The following is a 24,320-nucleotide window of genomic DNA, read 5'->3' on the forward strand; positions in this document are numbered from 1 at the left end:
TATATTTGTGTTGAGAAAGAGGTACTCCGTCTTTTGGGAAAGAGCAACTACAGGCCGGCCAGCTATAGTTAGCTGGTGGAACAGAGGTAGGGCTTGGGCCCCATTCACCACTGTGGCTGGAGCCTGTGGGCAGAGTGAGGCCCTAATGGTTCAGAAACTGACTCATACAAAGTTTCATATAGATGAAAGGGTGATGAGGTGACAATTACAATGCATCCACAGAAAAGGTCATTTTCATGCACTCAATTCAGATCATTATTTAAATACAAAGATGAGAATTCTTTTGCTTTCAATTCTATGTCCTTTATAAAAAATAATGATAATGACAACATGGCACTTTTGTAGTCTTAGTGCCACATATCACTTCAGTTTTAACCTTGTTTAAATTACTAAACTGAATGTTTTTGTTTATAAATGTGAGAGGAAAGGGAAAAGCCAAAATATTGCACAACTAAAAAAGCCTATTGTTCTGAATAATAAAACTGCCAGAGAAGGTAAATTGTGCTTCAGTGCATGAATTTATTTAAAGAAGATAAAAGACTTTGTTTCCTCAAACTCTCTGATAGAGACACTAAATCAAATCCCAAATCTGAAGTAGCAGATATTAGATGTCAGATGCATGGGTCATTCATTCATCTCCCCCTTTCCTTGCTATAACTCAGCTCAGAACAAGGGAAAAACAGTCAGCTGTAATTAAGATGCAAAGACTAAATCTCAATCCTCCAGGCGCTGACGGCAAGTGTCTGAGGTAGCAGTCTCTGAAGTATTTGTGCATGACTGAAGAAACTTTATGAAGGGGAAAGATTCAAAGGTGGGGGACAGTGGATAAGGTAGGATATCATATGATTTTTTTCTCATTAATCTCTTATTTTTCCCCTCCAGATGCAGGTCCAAAGCCTGTAGGAGAATTTTTTTTTAAATATCATGAAAAATGACTCTACTTTCCTTCAACTTTGCTATTTTGGAAATTGGATCTATAAAGACTAAACAAATATTGTGATGAACCTTTTAGTTACCCTGTTTCAGTTGTTTCCAGGTTAATTAAGCAAAACTCACTAAGGCCTGAATTGATGGGTTTATTTTGGGACTGTCCTAAAATCCAAATCTTTATAATTCCCAAACTGAATGAATCCTATGCTTACATTGCGGCCCCCTCTAAATGGGGAGGAGCAATTTAGGCCCCAAACACGCATTCTTTTTCCAGTGCAATATCAATTCACTTTCAACCATCTGAAAAATTACTCAGTTAAAGTCTATTTTCTGAATACAAGTGATTGCCCATCCTGGAATAGCTCTCCTTGTCTGCAGTCTTTTCTGCAGAGTAGCTGATAAGGGGCTGGCTGGGCTGACAACATGTGTGTGTACAAACCTGCACACTAGAGTAATGATCCTAGGAGTACCTCTGTATTCAGGAACTTTGTGTTCATGTTGGATAATCCTTGGGTGTTTGAGGTTTTTTTTTTTTTTTAATTACATTGTTCATGCATTCATTATATGTTTGTTTAAGGCACATACTAATTTTTAAATATCTGAAATGATTAATTTACTAAATTCATTTTTGAAGCCAGAGTTGTGTGAGGAGTTAAAGCAATTCAATCTTGCATAAAAACATAATGAACACCTGCTGGGTTAAGCAGGGGAACTAGAATGAGTAGGACACAGCCTCAGTCTTGAGAAGTATACACTCCAATTGGAGGACTGAGAAAAGAATACAAGTAATTACAGTATAAAGCAGGTGAGGATGAGCTATTCAGGAGTACAGAGAGAAGTGGGTTCAAAGAAGGAGTACTCGTCCATTTGAAACTACAAAATATTTCTACTGAACTTTAAAATTTAAGATTGTCTTGAAAGATGAGTAAAATTTGACAGAATAAAATATTACGCATATAAGGAATCATATAACAAAGGCACAGAGAGGAAAAGACTGCCCAGCAAATGGTTACTTTTTGGCTAGAGAACGGGGTTCACACACAAGAACATTAGCCATTAAGGCTGGAATGCACTTTAACCTGGGAACATTGTAGAGTAAATTGGAGTGAAGAAAGAAATGAATGCGAAGGTGGAGGGTGGAGTTGGTTCAGGGAAGAGACTAGAACAGTAATTCTAGGGAGGTAAAGAAGAGTTTAGCTAAGGTAATAACAGTGGGGAAAGAAAAGAAGGGATGGATAGGAAAAGCTTTCTGAAGGACTGCTTGCTGGGAACTGTTAACACCTTAGATGTGGTGAATAGGGAGACAAAGAGACCACCAGTGACTGAGAATGAGCCTGGTACCAAGAGAATGGTGTTGCCTGAAAACAGAGATAGGAAAGTCAAGAGGAAGAATTTGCTGTGGAGAAAACAACATTTCTGTTGAGATTTAGTTTATTTGAATACTTTGGATAGCCAGGAGTTAAGGAGATATATTTCAGTCATACGCATCCATGTGTCAAAGCCATCATGTTGCAGCTATGGGTATACATTTGGGTGCCATGTGCTTAACGATGAAAGTTTAGATGGGAAGATGTAGGGCATTATGAAAGAGTGAGAAAAGCAAGGGAAAGAGTAAAGGTCAAAGGGAGTATCAGGTCATCAAAATGTCAAGTCATGCCGACAAATGGGCAGCAAAGCTATTTTTGGTGCTTGGGTGATCACCGGCAACATTAAGGAGAACTTTTCATCTAATGCTGAGAGTGGGGTCAGAAAGAAAAGTCCTACGTGAGGCAAAAATAATGATTGAGAGACAGCTCTCCATCTGGTGTACAGTTTATTTTGTGACTTGAACTGTGATGTGCTTTTAGGGTGGCCAGATTGCATTAGGCTGACCAACCATCCCAGTTTGCCCAGGACAGTCCCATTTTAGCATGAAAAATCTGCATCCCAGGAATCTCCCAAGTTCTCGGCAGGCCAGAATGGTTTGTCACCCTACAATTCATAGGGCAACATGTGGCATTTAGGTTTTCAGTATTTGTTGAGTGAATGAAGAAAAAAAAAAAGACAGAATAACATCTCTGGGTCTAAGTTCCTTAAGTTTGTAAAATGAGGTTAGAAATATCTGTAGTAGCCAGCATATTTTTTGACAACCAGATGAAATTATGTATATGAATACATTAGGAAAAACCAAACACTATACAAATATACATAAATTTAGGCTTGATTAATTTTTTATTATATGCATCCTATGCTTACTATTATTTGTTGAAATTTTTACTAGCCTTTTTTTGTTCTTGTTGACTAACCTGTCATAGCCAATGATGTGATATTGGCACTGAAGTGAGTAATTAATTTTGTGTATATGGCACCCAACACCCAAGAGCCTCTAGGCACCTAGCCAAGTCCTTTTTTAAAATGTAGTCATTAAATGTAGGAAAAGAGCCAAGCAAATTCCTAAACTGGCAAGTGAAAAAAAGAGCAACTAGTAAATGGGGAAACAATTTATAATAACAAGAATTAATAACAAGTATCAATTAAGAGAATTTCTTTCATTATCTAGGGACAAAAACTGCATCCCAAACTTAATGGAAAATAGGTTATATAACTTTAGCCACCTAATCTCCCAACCTCTTGATAAAGGAGTCCCTGAACTATGAATTTTTTAAAATGAAAATTTTCATTTTGTAATTGAAATTATAATTAGGCTTTTCACTTAGCAAATTCTCATGTTAAAGTGGGAAGAGACCTTGGAGATCATCTCGTTCTACCTTCTTATTTGATATGTGCTTTTTGTAGGAACAGCTCTGGATAATGTTTTATTAACATACTTAGCCCCACTAAGTGAAGGGAAAACTCACCTGTGAATGAAAAACTCTCCAAATTTCAGAGTGTAGACAAAGAATGGATCAGAGTTCTTTTTTTTTTTTTTTTTTTTTAAATTTTTTATTGGATTATAGGTTTTGGGGTACATGAGCAGAGCATGCAAGACAGTTGCGTAGGTACACACATGGCAGTGTGCTTTGCTTTTCTTCTCCCCTTCACCCACATTTGGCATTTCTCCCCAGGCTATCCCTCCCCACCTCCCCCTCCCACTGGCCCTCCCCTTTTCCCCCCAATAGACCCCAGTGTTTAGTACTCCCCTCCCTGTGTCCATGTGTTCTCATTTTTCATCACCCACCTATGAGTGAGAATATGCGGTGTTTCATTTTCTGTTCTTGTGTCAGTTTGCTGAGGATGATGTTTTCCAGATTCATCCATGTCCCTACAAACGACACGAACTCATCATTTCTGATTGCTGCATAATATTCCATGGTGTATATGTGCCACAGTTTTCCAATCCAGTCTGTTATCAATGGGCATTTGGGTTGATTCCAGGTCTTTGCTATTGTAAACAGTGCTGCAATGAACATTCGTGTACATGTGTCCTTAGAGTAGAACGATTTATAGTCTTTTGGATATATACCCAGTAATGGGATTGCTGGGTCAAATGGAATTTCTATTTCTAAGGCCTTGAGGAATCGCCACACTGTCTTCCACAATGGTTGAACTAATTTACACTCCCACCAACAGTGTAAAAGTGTTCCTTTTTCTCCACATCCTCTCCAGCATCTGTTGTCTCCAGTTTTTTTAATGATCGCCATTGTAACTGGCGTGAGATGGTATCTCAATGTGGTTTTGATTTGCATCTCTCTGATGACCAGTGACGATGAGCATTTTTTCATATGATTGTTGGCCTCATATATGTCTTCTTTCGTAAAGTATCTGTTCATATCCTTTGCCCACTTTTGAATGGGCTTGTTTGTTTTTTTCCTGTAAATCTGCTTGAGTTGTTTGTAAATTCTGGATATCAGCCCTTTGTCAGATGGGTAGACTGCGAAAATTTTTTCCCATTCTGTTGGTTGCCGATCCACTCTAGTGACTGTTTCTTTTGCCGTGCAGAAGCTGTGGAGTTTCATTAGGTCCCATTTGTCTATTTTGGCTTTTGTTGCCAATGCTCTTGGTGTTTTGTTCATGAAGTCCTTGCCTACTCCTATGTCCTGGATAGTTTTGCCTAGATTTCCTTCTAGGGTTTTTATGGTGCCAGGTCTTATGTTTAAGTCTTTAATCCATCTGGAGTTAATTTTAGTGTAAGGTGTCAGGAAGGGGTCCAGTTTCTGCTTTCTGCACATGGCTAGCCAGTTTTCCCAACACCATTTGTTAAACATGGAATCCTTGCCCCATTGCTTGTTTTTGTCAGGTTTATCAAAGATTGTATAGTTGTATGTATGTTGTGTTGCCTCCGGTGCCTCTGTTTTGTTCCATTGGTCTATATCTCTGTTTTGGTACCAGTACCATGCTGTTTTGATTACTGTAGCCTTGTAGTATAGTTTGAAATCCGGTAGTGTGATGCCCCCCGCTGTGTTCTTTTTGCTTAGAATTGACTTGGCTATGCGGGCTCTCTTTTGGTTCCATATGAAGTTCATGGTGGTTTTTTCCAGTTCTGTGAAGAAAGTCAATGGTAGCTTGATGGGGATAGCGTTGATTCTGTAAATTACTTTGGGCAGTATAGCCATTTTCACGATATTAATTCTTCCTAACCATGAACATGGAATGTTTCTCCATCTGTTTGTGTCCTCTCTGATTTCGTTGAGCAGTGGTTTGTAGTTCTCCTTGAAGAGGTCCCTTACGTTCCTTGTGAGTTGTATTCCAAGGTATTTTATTCTTTTTGTAGCAATTGCGAATGGCAGTTCGCTCTTGATTTGGCTTTCTTTAAGTCTGTTATTGGTGTAGACGAATGCTTGTGATTTTTGCACATTGATTTTATATCCTGAGACTTTGCTGAAGTTGTTTATCAGTTTCAGGAATTTTTGGGCTGAGGAGATGGGGTCTTCTAGGTATACTATCATGTCGTCTGCAAATAGAGACAATTTGGCTTCCACCTTTCCTATTTGAATACCCTTTATTTCTTTTTCTTGCCTGATTGCTGTGGCTAGAACTTCCAGTACTATATTGAATAGGAGTGGTGAGAGAGGGCATCCTTGTCTAGTACCAGATTTCAAAGGGAATGCTTCCAGTTTTTGCCCATTCAGTATGATATTGGCTGTTGGTTTGTCATAAATAGCTTTTATTACTTTGAGATACGTTCCATCGATACCGAGTTTATTGAGGGTTTTTAGCATAAAGGGCTGTTGAATTTTGTCAAATGCCTTCTCTGCATCAATTAAGATAATCATGTGGTTTTTGTTTTTGGTTCTGTTTATGTGGTGAATTACGTTGATAGACTTGCGTATGTTGAACCAGCCTTGCATCCCTGGGATGAATCCTACTTGATCATGATGAATAAGTTTTTTGATTTGCTGTTGCAATCGGCTTGCCAATATTTTATTGAAGATTTTTGCATCTATGTTCATCATGGATATTGGCCTGAAGTTTTCTTTTCTCGTTGGGTCTCTGCCGGGTTTTGGTATCAGGATGAAGTTGGTCTCATAAAATGATTTGGGAAGGATTCCCTCTTTTTGGATTGTTTGAAATAGTTTTAGAAGGAATGGTACCAGCTCCTCCTTGTGTGTCTGGTAGAATTCGGCTGAGAACCCATCTGGATCTGGGCTTTTTTTGTGAGGTAGGCTCTTAATTGCTGCCTCAACTTCAGACCTTTTATTGGTCTATTCATAGTTTCAGCTTCCTCCTGGTTTAGGCTTGGGAGGACACAGGAGTCCAGGAATTCATCCATTTCTTCCAGGTTTACTAGTTTATGTGCATAGAGTTGTTTGTAATATTCTCTGATGATGGTTTGAATTTCTGTGCAATCTGTGGTGATTTCCCCTTTATCATTTTTTATTGCATCTATTTGGTTGTTCTCTCCTTTATTTTTAATCAATCTGGCTAATGGTCTGTCTATTTTGTTGATCTTTTCAAAAAACCGGCTCTTGGATTTATTGATTTTTTGAAGGGTTTTTCGTGTCTCAATCTCCTTCAGCTCAGCTCTGATCTTAGTAATTTCTTGTCTTCTGCTGGGTTTTGAGTTTTTTTGATCTTGCTCCTCTAGCTCTTTCAATTTTGACGATAGGGTGTCAATTTTGGATCTCTCCGTTCTCCTCATATGGGCACTTATTGCTATATACTTTCCTCTAGAGACTGCTTTAAATGTGTCCCAGAGGTTCTGGCACGTTGTGTCTTTGTTCTCATTGGTTTCGAAGAACTTCTTTATTTCTGCCTTCATTTCGTTGTTTACCCAGTCAACATTCAAGAGCCAGTTGTTCAGTTTCCATGAAGCTGTGCGGTTCTGGGTCGGTTTCTGAATTCTGAGTTCTAACTTGATTGCACTATGGTCTGAGAGGCTGTTTGTTATGATTTCAGTTGTTTTGCATTTGTTGAGCAGTGCTTTACTTCCAATTATGTGGTCAATTTTAGAGTAGGTGTGATGTGGTGCTGAGAAGAATGTGTATTCTGTGGATTTGGGGTGGAGAGTTCTGTAAATGTCCACCAGGTTTGCTTGCTCCAGGTCTGAGTTCAAGCCCTGGGTATCCTTGTTGATTTTCTGTCTGGTTGATCTGTCTAGTATTGACAGTGGAGTGTTAAAGTCTCCCACTATTATTGTGTGGGAGTCTAAGTCCTTCTGTAAGTCATTAAGAACTTGCCTTATGTATCTGGGTGCTCCTGTGTTGGGTCCATATATGTTTAGGATCGTTAGCTCTTCTTGTTGTATCGATCCTTTTACCATTATGTAATGGCCTTCTTTGTCTCTTTTGATCTTTGTTGCTTTAAAGTCTATTTTATCAGAGATGAGAATTGCAACTCCTGCTTTTTTTTGCTTTCCATTAGCTTGGTAAATCTTCCTCCATCCCTTTATTTTGAGCCTTTGTGTATCCTTGCATGTGAGATGGGTTTCCTGGATACAGCACACTGATGGGTTTTGGATTTTTATCCAATTTGCCAGTCTGTGTCTTTTGATTGGTGCATTTAGTCCATTTACATTTAGGGTTAATATTGTTATGTGTGAATTTGATACTGCCATTTTGATTCTAAGTGGCTGTTTTGCCTGTTAGTTGTTGTAGATTCTTCATTATGTTGAAGCTCTTTAGCATTCAGTGTGATTTTGGAATGGCTGGTACTGATTGATCCTTTCTATGTGTAGTGCCTCTTTTAGGAGCTCTTGTAAAGCAGGCCTGGTGGTGACAAAATCTCTGAGTACTTGCTTGTTCGCAAAGGATTTTATTCTTCCTTCACTTCTGAAGCTCAGTTTGGCTGGATATGAAATTCTGGGTTGAAAGTTCTTTTCTTTAAGAATGTTGAATATTGGCCCCCACTCTCTTCTGGCTTGTAGTGTTTCTGCCGAGAGATCTGCTGTGAGTCTGATGGGCTTCCCTTTGTGGGTGACCCGACCTTTCTCTCTGGCTGCCCTTAGTATTCTCTCCTTTATTTCAACCCTGTTGAATCTGACGATTATGTGCCTTGGGGTTGCTCTTCTTGCGGAATATCTTTGTGGTGTTCTCTGTATTTCCTGCAATTGAGTGTTGGCTTGTCTTGCTAGGTGGGGGAAATTTTCCTGGATGATGTCCTGAAGAGTATTTTCCAGCTGGGATTCATTCTCTTCGTCCCCTTCTGGTACACCTATCAAACGTAGGTTAGGTCTTTTCACATAGTCCCACATTTCTTGGAGACTTTGTTCATTCCTTTTTGCGCTTTTTTCTCTGATCTTGGTTTCTCGTTTTATTTCATTGAGCTGGTCTTCGACTTCAGATATTCTTTCTTCTGCTTGGTCAATTCGGCTATTGAAACTTGCGTTTGCTTCGCGAAGTTCTCGTATTGTGTTTTTCAGCTCCTTTAATTCATTCATATTCCTCTCTAAGGTATCCATTCTTGTTATCATTTCCTCGAATCTTTTTTCAAATCTTTTTTCAAGGTTCTTAGTTTCTTTGCATTGATTTAATACATGATCTTTTAGCTCACAAAAGTTTCTCATTATCCATCTTCTGAAGTCTAATTCCATCATTTCGTCACAGTCATTCTCCATCCAGCTTTGTTCCCTTGCTGGTGAGGAGTTTTGGTCCTTTCTAGGAGGCGATGTGTTCTGGTTTCGGGTGTTTTCCTCCTTTTTGCGCTGGTTTCTTCCCATCTTTGTGGATTTGTCCGCTGGTCGTCTGCGTAGTTGCTGACTTTTCGTTTGGGTCTCTGAGTGGACACCCAGAATGTTGATGATGAAGTATTTCTGTTGCTTGGTTTTCCTTCTACCAGTCTAGCCCCTTCGCTGTACGACTGTTGAGGTCCGCTCCAGACCCTGCTTGTCTGGGGTGCACCTCTAGTAGCCGTGGCACAGCGAGGGATGCTACCAGTTTCTTTTTCTGCTCTCTTTGTCCCAGGATGATGCCTGCCTAATGACAGTCTTTTGGATTAGAGGGGTCAGGGAGCTGCTTGAGGAGACAGTTTGTACTTTATAGGGGTTTAATTGCTGAGCTGTGCACTCTGTTGTTCATTCAGGGCTGTTAGGCTGCTATGTTTGATTCTGCTGCAACACAGCTCATTAAACAACCCTTTTTTTTTTCTCAAATGCTCTGTGTTGAGGGGTTTGGGCTTTATTTTTGGATGTCCGATCAGGTGTCCTGCCCAGCTCAAAGGCAGACTAGCCACTGTTTGGCTGCCGAGGCTCCGCCCTGCTGTTGTGTGATTCGCGCTGTTCCTGCCGGCTCTGCTGTGGTCTCCGCCACGCCCTGCGGCGGAGTCTCTTCGTTGTAGCGTGTTGCCTCAGCAACGGCAGGCTGCGTCAGCAGTGGGCGTGTATCTCAGTAGGGACGGGTTGCCTCGGCAATGGCTGGCTGCGTCAGCAGTGGGCGTGTATCTCAGTTGGGGCGGGTTGCCTCGGCACCGGCTGGCTGCCTCAGCAGTGGGCGTGTATATCAGTTGGGGTAGGTTGCCTCCGTAGTGGTGGACGCCCCTCCCCCACAGAGCGTCTTGGACCGTCTGCCCGGGATAGTTTGAAATCGCGGTTTTGTTCGTCCCACTGGGTATCCCAAGCGATCTGTCCCTGCAATCCCCTGGGCTGGGCTACTGTGCAAGTCTCGTTCAGTCTCAAGTCCAGCCCTCTCAAGTCTCAGGTTGCCGGTTCAACAAGGCACCCGGACAAGCGCGCCCTGTGGGGATTGCTGGGTAGGGCCGGCCGCCGCCGCCCCGGCTACCGGCTTCACCAGGCAGGCGTCCCGTGTCTTTTTATACTTGGGAGTTTCCCCGTTCTGTGGGCAACAAAGATCAGTCTGGAAATGCAGCACTGACTCACCGTTTGCGAATTCAACGCGGGCTCCAATCCTGGGTTGTTCTCACAGCGCCATCTTGAGTCCCCTCCTCGGATCAGAGTTCTTAACTGGACTCTGCAAATCCCTTCATCCATATGTAAGCTCTCTCCTCCTGACTGACGGGTCAGGATCCCAATCTCATGGTCCTAGAGTATTTTGACTAAACTCCAAGGGCTGCACTGTAAAGACGTTTGATTTCTTCTTGCTTTATCTTTTTGCCTTTTCACAGCTCCTGATTCTTCTTTTGCTTTTCTCTTTTAATAGTTGGACATATTTCTAGAAATCGTAGATGTAATATGACTCAGAGAAATATTATTCAAAGACTTCAAATTTTTTTTGCCCAAGAAATTCAGCAAACTTTAAACTTTTCTTTATACCCTACTCTCCTGTCTTTGAAGATTTCCCTGGGAGACACTATTTTGTGGTGTCCTTTATATTTCAAGGTGATTTTACAGCAACAAAACAGTTTCAAAATTAGAATTTATTTACAAATAAATTATTAGATAATTTGCAGAGAGATTATTTTATGACTCAAAATTCTCTGCATAATACCACTGTGCTATGCCAACTATCTCTCTCTCTCTCTCTCTCTATATATATATATGTATATATTATATATATATTTTACATATATATTTTATATATATATTATATATATTTTATATGTATATATTATATATATTTTATATATATATACAAAATATATGCAGTCATTTTATGTATATATCACGTATGTAGTCATTTGTATACCGTATATACAAATTTGATCTGGACAGGCAAATTGTGAGATGTTTATTTTATATGAACACTGTTATATAATGTCTGATCCATTGTACTGATCAAATTATCACTCTCATGTGTCAATAATTGATACTATTAGCAAGGACATATTGTTTACTATAGTATTTATTTCATGCGTGTATAACCTGTCACACAAGTAGATTGTGTTGAATTGTATTGTAAAGATACTTCTCCTCACTTTCCCTTAAAATTCTTAATTCCTTAGTTTATACAGAGGGGTCTATTGTTGAGAACAGCTTAAAATGTTACTGCTTCCAGGGTACTTCCACTCAAACAAGATGGAAAATATTGAGGGCAACTGTATGGAATCGTATATCAGACTCTGAAAGTGGAAACCCCTGTGTCTTAGGCTAAGAGGGATGGTCCTGCAGTATAAGGAATTCTGATCTGTTCACTTCTGATTTCAACATTTATTAGCTTTTTGATGTTAGATAGGTGAACCCTGATAAGCCTTAATTTTCTTATTTACAAAATAGGAACACATATTTATATTTATTTTTATTTTTTTATTGCATTTTAGGTTTTGGGGTACATGTGCAGAACATGCAAGATAGTTGCATACGTACACACGTGGCAGTGTGTTTTGCTGCCTTCCTCCCCTTCACCCACATTTGGCATTTCTCCCCAGGCTATCCCTCCCCAGCTCCCTCCTCGCTGTCCCTCCCCTATTCCCCTCAATAGACCCCAGTGTGTAGTACTCCCTTAGAAACACATATTTTATAAATATAATACAAATAAATAAAAAAGTGATATGCAATTAGATGCCCATTAAATACTTTTCAATAGATGGTGGCATAAATTTTCTAAAGCAGTTCTAATACAGTTATTTGTAATTATTAGATATTTTGGGAGAGATGCATATCTTTATTTTTAGAAGAGTACTGGAAATGCCATTATTCAGAAATGATTTTTTCCTTGATTATCTGGAATAAAACATTTCAAATACACCTCACAAGCCACGCACAAGACTACCCTGTAATATTGGCTACAGATTTCTGAAGCAAGATTGCATTTCATTCTCAAAACCAGTTTTACAGTTTAATAACATGTTCTCTCTGTTTTTCTTTTGCAAAGAAATCCAGCTTCATTGTTCATATGGTATTTCTATGGTTTAATTTGTTCTCACCAAAAAACTCCTGTTAAAATTTGATCCCCAATGTGGTGGTGTTGGGAGGTAAAGCCTATTGGCAGTTGCTTGGGTCATGGGGGCAGATCTCTCATGAATGACTTGGTTCAGTTCTCATAGTAATGAGCGAGTTTCTGCTCTGGGAATACTGGATTGGTTCTCACTGGAGTGGGTTGTGGTGAAGTCAGGATACCCCTCAGAATTTGTCTCTTCACATGTGTCTGCTTCCCCTTTGACATTCTTCCATGTCTTGAAACAACACAAAATGCTGTCACCAAAAGCTGAGCAGATGCCAGTGTCATGCTTCTTGAACTTCCTAGCCTACAGAACCATAAGCTAAACAAACCTCTTTTCTTTTTCTTTTTTTTTAATTGCATTTTAGGTTTTGGGGTACATGTGCAGAACATGCAAGATAGTTGCATAGGTACACACATGGCAGTGTGTTTTGCTGCCTTCCTCCCCTTCACCCACATTTGGCATTTCTCCCCAGGCTGTCCCTTCCCAGCTCCCCCCGCACCGGCTGTCCCTCCCCTATTCCCCCCAATAGACCCCAGTGTGTAGTACTCCCTTCCCTGTGTCCATGTGTTCTCATTTTTCATCACCCGCCTATGAGTGAGAATATGCGGTATTTAATTTTCTGTTCTTGTGTCAGTTTGCTAAGAATGATGTTCTCCAGATTCATCCATGTCCCTACAAAGGACATGAACTCATCATTTTTGATTGCTGCATAATATTCCATGGTGTATATGTGCCACATTTTCCCAGTCCAGTCTATCATCGATGGGCATTTGGGTTGGTTCCAGGTCTTTGCTATTGTAAACAGTGCTGCAATGAACAGTCGTGTGCATGTGTCCTTATAGTAGTAGTTTTTTGGATATATACCCAGTAATGGGATTGCTGGGTCAAATGGAATTTCTGTTTCTAGGTCCTTGAGGAATCGCCACACTGTCTTCCACAATGGCTGAACTAATTGACAGTCCCACCAACAGTGTAAAAGTGTTCCTTTTTCTCCACATCCTCTCCAGCATCTGTTGTCTCCAAATTTTTTGATGATCACCATTCTAACTGGCGTGAGATGGTATCTGAATGTGGTTTTGATTTGTATCTCTCTAATGACCAGTGATGATGCTCATTTTTTCATATGTTTGTTGGCCTCATGTATGTCTTCCTTTGTAAAGTGTCTGTTCATATCCTTTGCCCGTTTTGGAATGGGCTTGTTTGTTTTTTTCCTGTAAATCTGTTTTAGTCCTTTGTAAATTCTGGATATCAGCCCTTTGTCAGATGGGTAAACTGCAAAAATTTTTTCCCATCCTGTTGGTCGCCGATTCACTCTAGTGACTGTTTCTTTTGCCGTGCAGAAGCTGTGGAGTTTAATTAGGTCCCATTTGTCTATTTTGGCTTTTGTTGTCAATGCTTTTGGTGTTTTGTTCATGAAGTCCTTGCCTATTCCTATGTCCTGAATGGTTTTGCCTAGATTTTCTTCTAGGGTTTTTATGGTGCCAGGTCTTATGTTTAAGTCTTTAATCCATCTGGAGTTATACCCTATCATCAAAATTGAAAGAGCTAGAGGAGCAAGATCAAAACAACTCAAAACCTAGCAGAAGACAAGAAATAGCTAAGATCAGAGTAGAACTGAAGGAGATAGAGACACGAAAAACCCTTCAAAAAATCAATAAATCCAAGAGCTGGTTTTTTGAAAAGATCAACAAAATAGACAGACCACTAGCCAGACTGATAAAAAAGAGAGAACAACCAAATAGATGCAATAAAAAATGATAAAGGGGAAATCACAGATTCCACAGAAATTCAAACCATCATCAGAGAATATTACAAACAACTCTATGCACTAGTAAACGTGGAAGAAATGGATAAATTCCTGGACACCTGTGTTCTCCCAAGCCTAAACCAGGAGGAAGCTGAAACTATGCATAGACCAATAACAAGGTCTGAAGTTGAGGCAGCAATTAAGAGCCTACCTCTTTTCCTTTTCAACCGTCCAGCCTCAGTCAGGCATAGCAACAAGAAAACAAACTAAGATAGTATCCTCTTAGCCAAAATTTGGTCCATAGGTTTTGAATCTTTTCCTTCTTCAAATAAACAAACCAAATAAACAAATAGTTACTTGTAAAATTTTTCTGGTGAAATTTATATTTTTTTCTGTTCTCTTTTTCATTTGGGACAAAATAGTGATTGTAAGGGCACTGTCTGGATGTGTTTAAGAGAGATTTCTATTTTTAAGCTTCTTAGAAAAATTACCTCTGTTCTTTGGGAATTATCTTAAGGGATTTATCACAGCGATTTTATTATGTAGAGTTAAAATGCACACTTGGCTGATTTAGCACTTGATAAAATATAGTACCTAAATAGATTTATACATTTCTTCAATATACATATATCCCCCAAAGTCTCTGATATCTTGCCATTTTCTTCTTTCTCCAAAGTCCCATGAAGGTATTGAAGTTTTACAAATAAATTAACTGTGCATAAGCAAGTTCTCCCTGTTTTAATCCCAGTCCTTGGGCCAAAACTCCTTTAGAATATGGATTGCCCTAGGATCTTTGGTATTTTACTTTCATATCAAAGACTTCTTTCTAAATCTGTATAATAATCATGCTGAGGGAATTACACAGTACTCAGTTCATTGCCTACAGAAAAAATGAGAACTTAGTTGATTCTGTCTGGCTTTCACTTCATGACTAGTGGTAATCTGAACTAGTACCCAAGCTCAGTCCTAGACCACACATAATGGGCAACATTCTTTCATTTGATCACAGTTTTCTGCCATTCTTTTTAATTTTTTTGAATCATTTTTTGAGTGTGGTGGCAGATGGCATGTCTCTCAGTGAAATCAAAGGCATATGGCAAGCTGTTTTCAATAGTGCCATGCCACCTAAGTTGCAGCATTTATATTTCAAGGAAAAAATAATTTAGCTTCTGATACCAAGCTTTGGATGTAGTCATAATGAATATAGAATTCCCAAACACCATACATTTTGAAATTTCTAAATGATTGTATGGAAGTCCTCTCTTGATGGTAGTGAGAAGACAGTCAAGTTCAGAAATGTAGAAACTGGCTTTTGAATGGATCAGACAAATCTAAGAAAGATACCAAAAAGGATCAATTTTTTTGTTTGATTTTTGGAAAAAGAAAAGTCATCTTAATAGGTTCTATAGCCTGATAGAAGATATTCAGTTTTCAAAACAATGTTGTCTATTTAGGTTAAGAAAATAATACATTCATTTTACCATTTTCAATTTTTTTCTGTTTGCTCATTAAATAGTATACAGATCAAAAGCCAGGAATTGAAACTTCTTTGAGGTATTTGTACACTTCACTAATTCTATTCAAATAATTCATTTCAGAGTATAGTTATTAAGTAAAACCAGAATGACAATGGCAATAATTAAAAATCCTAAGAAAATAACTTATATTTAGAATTTTTTTCTTATGATACAATAAACTCATGTCTTCCTAGACTAGATTCAGACTATTGTTAACTCACATTGTCATATCTCTCTGGAGTCTACATTTTTTGCATGTAGAAAATCAGTACTATGCAACAGGGACAGCTGCTGTGATAGCAACCCTGTAATTGTTGGAGCCTGAATCCCAGGGGAGTAAGAAAGGAGGGGTGGAGGGAAGAAACAACACCAATACTGAGAGAGACTCCATATTTTATGCGTATCTCAACACTTAAAATATTGGCAGTGCATATGTTTGAGTTCAGTGGCGATATTTGCTATTTTATTAAGTGAAAAAGTTTTATTTCTTCTCCAGATACATATTTTTTCTATTAATGAAATTATTATTTGCTAACAAGTCTTAGGGCTTTTGTAGAACAAATCTCTTAGCTCAAGCTGTTACATCATGACCAGTTCCCATAAGACAGATTAATAATCATCCTTTTTACTTTTCTTCAAATTTGACAAGCCAACTAAAAACTACTAGATACTATAAACACTATCCCTTCTCTTCCTTAGATTTCTAAGATAATTTTACTATTCTTTTAGAGTTCTATTTTTTTATGAACTGCCATGCCACCTTATATGCATTTATTTCCTATTAGATACACTATATTTATATTTGTGCATCACAATTGTGATGCTATCATTCAGAAAAGGCAACTTAATGGAAATTATGTGTCAGGTGTCACTTCTCCCAGTACTGCGAGGCTATTTGTCTACACCTCCTCCTATTTACTGTTTGTTGTACCACTTGGATATGCTAAGGGGTTTGCAAAAAAACACTTTTGCTTATGATGATGTGGTTATTACTCTGAAATTTCTTGACTGCTGGAAAAGACCCAGGGTTCTTCTTATACACCTTAATGCCTCTGATGTCTGGTCAATCTCCCCTGCCCATCTTTTCGCAGGTAGAGGATTGAAGTAGTCCTTTTTATCAACTAGAATTACTCGCATTGACATTCTGTCTTGTTATAATAAATCCTGATGTATAAGCAGCATGTAGTGGTACATTTTAATAGCTAAATATAAAAAATGGCTACCGGAACCTACCTAATATTTGTATAGCACGGTCTGGAGCCAATAGCTGGGTTAAATTATGATTCCTTCGTTTTTCAGTTTTTCGATCATGAACAAGTTGCTTGAGCTCTTTGTGCCTCACTTTTCTCACCTGCAGATTGAAAACAAAATACTTTCCTCAAGAGTTATTAAATATTGAATGCATTAATACATATAGAGCACTCAGAACATGTCCAGAATATAGTGAACACTTCATGAAAGTTGGCCATTTGCTTTTGAAATACAGTGTAGATTAGAAAAATTTAAATAAATGCACATGAGACATTATTATATTGTAAGTGTTTGGCTGTCTCTGTCTGCCATTGGGCAAATCACTTAGCCTCTCTGACCCTTAGATGTTTCATCTGTGTAATGGGGATAATGATAGTTATTTTAGAGGGATTTTTGTGAATATCAGAAACAAAATGTGTTTATTTTTTTACTCCTAGTCCAGTTCCTGGCACAAAGTAGGTACTCAGCAAATGTGTTAGTAGTGTTGTAACTCATTTGCTAGGCTCAATGCTGTAATGCACGGAGAACTGATTTCAGATGAAAAAATGTGTGTGAAAGCATTCTCTATATTTCCATTGAAAGCAAACTTATGAGGAACATATTTAGAAAAATTCAGAAATATGGAGCAACTGATTAAGCTAATGTTGTACCTCTTTATCAATCTGTCCTGGCTGAGCATAGTGAAGATCAAGCCAAATTCCTTAGCTCAAAATTCAAACTGGTGCCAAGGGAGCTATCATCCCTGATGTGGGCTAAGAGCGGTTAATGTTGATTCACATATGGTTTTCTTTTTACTAAATGAGATTATTTCATTGAAACTGCTGCGTTCCCAAGGTCAATGAGAACTTTGCTCTTCTGCAGGTGTGCCTGTTCTTAGAAAGGTAGGATTCAGATGGTTTAAACTAGCTGAATTTCAAGCCTTAAATCAAGGAGAGAAATAGAATTAACTACACGAGAGAAGGCGAGCATAGAATTAACTACAGGAATAAAATGCATGCTCACAATTTTAATGTTAAATGAATTTAAAAGTACAAATAAAGTTTGATTAACATTGTTCTGGGAATGTTGATCTAAAAAAACGAAACACAAATAAATGAAGCATATCATTATATGTTATCTAACATTGTTATGCATTGTATGGCATGATGTGGGCAGTTGTTCTTATGTGTTACGTTCTGCATTTACATTGACAGTTACTTTCCAAGTACTTACTGGCAGAAAAAAGACCTATTTTGTGCATTTTTCTGTTTCTGTCCTATTTTTGCTTATGTAACATTTTTCTCTGGAGGAATAAACATGTTTTAAAACGTATTTTCAGTTGACCATTTTAATAAACAACTTAATCACATTGAGCTAAAATGAGCAAGTCATGTAATTTCGTTGAATATATATAACATTAGTTAAAGCCTTTAGTAATATTGAAATAAGAACTTTAACTTTTGTCATCCCCTCTCCCTCTTAAAAACAACAAAAAAACACAAATATGTAGAAACATGCATGTAAAAACTGAAGAAAACTCTTTTTCCTTCCTTTCTATATTTTTTCATATTTATTTTTTATTTTTTAAAATAGTGAATCTCAACTGTTTTAGTCTTCTAAATAAGTCCAAGGGTGGCAAGAGAAGGGTAATTTTCAAATTTCTCTGAATGTCTATCTAGTGATGATAAAACAGCAAGAATATGAATCAAATATCGCACTAAAAGGATATGAAAATACATTTATAAAATAAGTTTCACAAGGTATTTATGCTGACATGTTGATTCCGGGCTACTTTGTTATGGTCTAAAATATCATCGCCTCTGAAATATTAGTTCACAGGACTGGATAGTGATTGACTTTAGAGTGGCCTTCCTGAAAGTATGGTCTGAAGGTCACTGCATCAGGATCACCAGAGCCTCTTGTTGAAAATCTAAGTTCTGGGTTTCCATGTATGACTTGTGAGATCTGATTCTCTTGAGTCTGAGCCCCAGAGCCATGTATTTTGTTTGTTTGTTTTGTTTTTTGAGATGGAGTCTCACTCTGTTGCCCGGGCTGGAGTGCAGTGGCACCATCTCGGCTCACTGCAATCTCCATATCCTGGGTTCAAAAGATTCTACTGCTGCAGTCTCCTCAGTAGGTGGTATTACAACAGTGGGCCACCACGCCCAGCTAATTTTGTTTCTGTGTGTGTGTTTAGTAGAGACAGAGTTTCACCTTGTTAGCCAGGATGGTCTCAATCTCCTGATCTTGTGATCCACCCACCTTGGACTTGTATGTTTAACAGAAGCCCAGATATTTCTTGTGCACACTAAAGTTTGAAAAACAATGGATTCACATCTGTATCCTTACCTTGATTTCCTAAACTAGAACTGAAAGTTATTTGTCAGTCAGGGTGGAGACTTTCAGGCACAGTGGATCTCAATACTGGCTGTGTATTAGAATAATCTAGAAAACCTAAAAACACCTATGCCTGGACCATATCTGAAGGGATTAAAAAATACAGCTCTACCTTTTGATATTTGAAAACATTTAGCTATTAAATACAGTGGTTTCTTCTATTCTGTAAGTCCTGGTTTTGTTTTTAACCTATGGTTTGAACAGTTTCCACAAAGGTCGTATTTTTGAGCATGTGTATTTCCCCAAGTAATGGTGCTGGGTAAAGAGCAGTTGTTCAAATAATATGCTTTGCATTATAGAGATTGAACTGGAAAGAAGAAAATAATGGGATAATGAGTTCGGAATGAAGCAATTTTTAAAAAATAGTAGTGTCCTACAGTGGTTTGACCAATATCAAACCAAAGAAAGGCAAGTAACTCACTAGGCAGAAGCATGAAAACTGAGAGGATGTGATGAGCTTGAAAGCTGTGCATCAGCAAAGGTTTATTTCTTCTGCAGGGAATTGTGAAAGAGGGTTGTGGTCATTACTGCCAAGACCTGTCGGGGAATTTCAGGTGTCTTGAGTGGGCGGGTACTCGATATCCATCTTATTCAGGTTCTTAGAATAAGAACCTCAATTTATTCTAAAATTGATTTGATAAGAGAGAAATTACAACTGCCAGTGGACATTAAATAGGTATTCTGACTATTTTATTAAATATTCTTTATGTAATAATCTACTTTTTAAAATGCTGTTTTTTAATTAAAAAACTAGTATTCTAGTTGCAATGGCTAATTTTAGGAGTTCAAATGAATGTTTTTCTTTGGGGCGTTTTAATTTCAAAAGGTCTTTTTCTGAGTTAACTCAAACATTGCTTTGCCTTTTATTTCTTAGTGCTTTGTCTAAAAATAGAAGCTGTTATGAACCCCTAACAAGACAATCTTGTAGATTACAGTTGTCCCTAAACTTTTTGAGACACCTGGCTCTCAGAATTGAGGTTGTGTGGAAGATATTGGCTAAGTCCGCAGATTTTAACTAGAGTAAGAACTATGATGGCTCTATGTTAATATATTAAAAATAAGAATTGTTGGAGTTGTTAATTAGAAAGAAGGGTGGCTATCTTATGGTAAACTAAGCAAACTTATTTGAGAATGTGGGCAAAGTCTAAATATTTATTCTTAGGTTCAGTGTTAGGATGGTTTACACAGTAATTTTTTGGCCACAGGATTATTTTATTATGACAGCATTTATAAGACTGTCCTGGTGCAAATTGTGAATGGCAAGTAGGGGCTATGATTCAAGTATGAAATAGTAAAAGAAGATAGAATTGTTTCTTTATAGTTATTCAAATATAGTAGAAGAAGAGACATATCTGGGGACACATACACAGTCAAAAATCAGTATCATATGAATATAATAAAGTTATACTGGTAGAAAAATAGCTGCAAAATGGCTCTAGGAAACCTTATGAAGAAAAATACTACAATCCTAATCTCCTTCTATCAACATAGATATCATGCAAGAATGTGACAATAGCGAACTTAAAATTTCGATACAAGTGGGTAAATTAATTATGTAAAAACCACATAGTCTAGTTGAGTTATGATTTATAATTAGAATTGCAAAAAAGGATATTTAAAAAATTTATTTCCATTTTATTATTTATTTTTTTATTGAGATGGAGTCTCGCTCACTCATCCAGGCTGGAATGCAATGGTGCAATCCCGGCTCACTGTAACTTTTGCCTCCTGGGTTCAAGTGATCCCTTTGTCTCAGCCTCCCGAGTAGCTGGGATTATAGGCATGCACCACCATGCCCGGCTAATTTTCATATTTTTAGTAGGAACAGGGATTCACCATGTTGGCCAGGCTGGTCTTGAACTCCTGACCTCAGGTGATCTGACCTTTTGAAATTAAACTCCCCCAAAAAATAATCATTTAAACTCCTAAAATTGACCATTGCAACGAGAATAGTAGTTTTTTTTTAATTAAAAAATGGCATTTTAAAAAGTAGATTACTACATAAAGAATATTTACTAAAATAGAATAGGGGCCTATCTAATGTCCACTCATAGTTGTAAATTCTCTCTCATCATCAATTTTAGAATAAATTCAGGTTCTTATTCTCAGAACCTGAATAAGGTGGATATAGTGTACCTGCCCTCTCAATCCCAATCCCAAAGTACTGGGTTTACAGGTGTGAGCCACCGTGCTCAGCCCCTCTTTTTCAAAAGAAACAGAAACTTCATAAAATAAATTTGTCTTCCCAAACACAGCTATAATTGTTATGGCTTGTTTTTCTTCTTTGAGTATCAATTCAAAAGTCATTATCGTTTGGAAAGCTTCCCCTGTGGAAAAGTGAGAATAAGTAATCAGAAATGGTTACACTTCTTTTAGGTAATTCAATATTTTTGAATTTTTTGAATTTTTTTGATTCTTATTTTAGTGTGATCTTTATAAAACATGTATGTCTAAGTCTTCTCTAGTTATTTATTGTGTTCAAGTATTTAATCACTGTATAATTTTATGTAAACTCTATATGAAGAGTGTTTGATCAATCTTGATTCTTACATATTTAGGTTATACATAACTTTTTATTAAAACATCAAAACAAAAGATCTTGGATTTTAATAATATACACATAAAACCTTGCCTGTCTCCCCTTCCCTTTAGGTATTGCTCATGGCTCCATCCTATTGGTATAAATGTCATGTGGCTATCTTTTCTCTGCAACAGGTAGTAAAGCTTTGACCAAACTCTATTACAATAATAATAATAAAATGACAACTAAGTCAAGTCACCCGTTTGCACAGAAAAGTGTAAGCTGAGACTTGACTTATACCTGTCAAATAGAAAAGAGTAATCCATTGGAATTTTAACTACATGTCATCTGCATTTGTTGCAGGTGAAAATCAAATGGAAGTGTGGCCCTTTCTCCTCTAATTTTTTTCCTTTAATCTTCACTCCAACACCAGTTGCCTCTGAAGTAAACATTACCATGGAGGAATAGTGCTTGCTTTTTCTTTTTAAAGTAGGAGTTGACATCTGGATGCTTCAAGCTGCCAGGTGGACCCCATGTAGTACCACAGCTGTTCTTTCTGGTAACTGGAGAAATAAAGAGCAAGAAGGAGCTAAGTATCTGAAGTCAGCAAGTGACAATGTACTGCCATCATTTTAATCACAGAGGGCTACTGATTTGTATTATAATTTCAATACAATATTTTTAAAAGTTAATGTTATTTGAGGAAAAATACCTACTATGTCATTTGTCATAGCCCCAAAGCGACCAAGAAGAGCTGGGCTTTGGCACATAAACCAGGAAAAAGGGAACAAAGATGATTGTCATAGTTTCTGAAGTGGCAATTTAATAGAGAGGTTAATGAAACAAGAAGTAAAAGTAAAATACTTTCTCTGATTTATCCACCGTGATGCCATCCATCTCATGATAACTTTTTATCATGAGAGATTTTTATCTGATTTTTTCCAGTTAAATATATTTTTAACTAATAGTTTTATAAAATATAATTTTACTAGTAAATTATACTTGCTTTAGGTTTTACATGTATATATTTAAATGATGATTATAGATAATTATATTAGGTTATATAAAAAGTCAAAGAAAGTATTTTAAAATAACATTGTACCATTGTATATGGATCAATCATAATATACACCTATATTTCACTAAACCTCAATATGTTTGTACAGTTAATCTAGGCCAAGATAGCATAACTGTAACAACATGAGCCAACAGATGGCTGATTTAGCAGATTGTCTTAAGGCAATATTATGTTAATCAATAAGATTACCAGTATGGATTTAGTAGAAGATTTTTAGATTCTGTGTTCATACAATGGCAAGATATTTTACGGAGGACAGCATTTCATATTTTTTTAAAACATATATTCGTTATATTAGAATATATATATATTAGATTTAGCTGTTAATTATAAAATGTCAAATGAATATCTAAAATGTGTTAGAAGGTATCTCAAATGCAGAATTGAATGTACTACCAGTTACTTTGTTTGCTTATAAATATTTAATTATTTTTAAGAGCCCTCTCTATGCCACACATGGCTCTCAAGAAGCTTACATTCTAATGAAACATGTCAAAGAATAAACTATAAATATTTCAGTAGATATTATTAAGAAAACAAAGGATGACGAGAAAAGTGACAAGAAAACTGTATTAGATAGAGTGATAGAGAAACCTCTTGGGTAAAGTCAGACATTCTAAACAAAGATACAATTTAAGACTTTTCCTGAAGATTGGTTTATGTTCTTATGTTGGACAAGATATTTCCAAGTCAATTTGAAATAAGAGGTGAAATTCTTGTCCTAGCAAATTGCTATAAATATTTTCCTATTGAAATGATATTTATTGAGCACATTCTAAGTCCTAAGGACTGTGTGTAGCAGAAGGATTTTAAATATGAATAAGATACAATACAATCCCTATCATCAAGAGATTCATGGAGAAACACATAAAAAGGTAATTATAATAAGAAAATGCTAATAATCACCATGATGGAGCTATAATGCATAGGATACTTAGGTGTAATTTCTACATTTTATGTTGATTACACTATTAACAAGGATATGGTCCCCAATTCTAATTTGTTTTGATGAAAACTTATAGTTCCAATTAATATGATTACATAATCAGGGTGATTGAGTCCAATTCTGGCTTTAATACTGTATCAGACAGGACTTTTTATGTTGCATTAATAAAAACCAAACTCTAGTTTAAATAAAAGGGGAATTTATTAGTTTTTGCTACTGGCAAGTCCAAGGATTTCAAACTAGCTTCAGCTACAGCTGGTTTCAGAGGATGTCATAGGATTCACTTTCTTTCCATTTCTCTGTTCTGCCTTTCTCAATATTGGCTTTATTCACCAGGAGGCTATATTTGTGTTGTGACAAAGAAGGCCTTTGGCACTCTAAATTTAGGTGACATGCAGCACTCACTATCAAAAAAGCAGACAGATTATTTTTTTCCCAGCATCCACATCCATTGCCTGACCTCTGGTCTTGCAAGAATTACATAGTATACTCCTAGATCAATCATAGGGCCATCCACATAAATGACATATCTACCGAAATCCTGCCCAGGGTAGAGTAGACAGTAGGAAAATAGTTCTACTACCCGAAGAAAGGGAAAGAATACAGTGTTGGCAAAGCCAAACAAATTTTGCTACAGACAGATTGATTCTGTGACCTTGGTCAAGCCGTCACTTGACCAGAAGTCCCAGTTCATCATCCATTACTCACCAACCTCATAGTGTTAAATTATATAGGATAGGTTGTGTGCCAAGGTTAAACATATA

At 37.3% G+C, this 24,320-nt stretch overlaps 1 long non-coding RNA gene across 12 annotated transcripts in view; it reads left to right on the forward strand.

Moving 5' to 3' along the window:
- LOC144582350 (uncharacterized) overlaps positions 1 to 24,320 on the forward strand; it is a 658,507-nt gene that overhangs the window by 80,858 nt on the left and 553,329 nt on the right. For 9 of the 12 annotated variants that reach the window (XR_013534898.1, XR_013534899.1, XR_013534891.1 and 6 more), the window contains one exon: positions 727 to 830. The exons of the other annotated variants lie outside the window; for them this stretch is intronic. This is a non-coding gene — a long non-coding RNA (uncharacterized LOC144582350). The remainder of the gene's footprint in view (positions 1 to 726; positions 831 to 24,320) is intronic. 12 annotated transcript variants of the gene reach the window in all.

The sequence above is a fragment of the Callithrix jacchus genome, chromosome 4, assembly GCF_049354715.1.
Source record: "Callithrix jacchus isolate 240 chromosome 4, calJac240_pri, whole genome shotgun sequence".
NCBI lineage: Eukaryota > Metazoa > Chordata > Mammalia > Primates > Cebidae > Callithrix > Callithrix jacchus.